Raw genomic sequence first — 947 nt, forward strand, 5'->3', positions numbered from 1 at the left:
AGGAGTCTTCTGTCTCAGGCCCTGACTCTAGGTCCATCTCAACCTATGGCTCAAGTTCATGCTTATGATCATTCTCTAAGTCCAACCCAAAGTCATCTTCATGCTCTCGTTCGGGATCTTCCTCTGGGTCTGATTCAAACTGAGGTTTGGGCTCGAGATCAAGCTCAACCTCATTATTGGGCTTAATTACTATCTCCAGTTGGGGTTCTAAACTCTCATTCCATCTGTCTAGAAAGGTCTAACAATATATACCAAATTCAATCGTATTTAGGTGCTCTAGATGGTTACCCTCTAGCATCTCATCCCTAACAATGACTCCCATGTTTCCCCACTGAGGTGGAAGTGAATGTATAAGGTTATTCACAGTCTCGATATACATGATCTCTAGTCCCGCATCTACAGCTGCCATACATTTTTCGTAGATATCATGTACATGTTCAACAAGTGGACGAGACGGGTTAATCACATAGTTCTCATAGGACTGGATGATGGCCCTACGGTTCAACACTGCTATACAAACTGTGGCCTTTCTAGCGGTTTGATAAGTTCTAGCCATGTCTATCACATAAGTGTCCAATTATGTGTTATCTTCATTAGTGATATCAACTTATACATTATGCTCTTGAGGTTCTAATATGATGGCCAATCATCATTTCTTCACGTATATTTAAACAAAATATAATGTACATAGCATATTTCATTCAAAACATCATAAGCATTTTTCGTAGATTCAAGCTTAAATGATTCAAAAAAATCATGCTCGAAAAAATAATATGGAACATAATATTTTATTCTATACCTTGGGTTTATCGGATGAGGTCAACTGATAGATGCAAGATGTCATGGAGTGCCTTAAATGTTTCTTTTTTTTCATCTCATAAATAAAATATACTAAGTCTACAGAATCGACTAAACTCGTGCTCTGATACCACGTTGTAACACCCCGA

The sequence above is a fragment of the Olea europaea genome, unplaced genomic scaffold (genome assembly GCF_002742605.1).
Source record: "Olea europaea var. sylvestris unplaced genomic scaffold, O_europaea_v1 scaffold1422, whole genome shotgun sequence".
Taxonomy (NCBI): Eukaryota; Viridiplantae; Streptophyta; class Magnoliopsida; order Lamiales; family Oleaceae; genus Olea; species Olea europaea.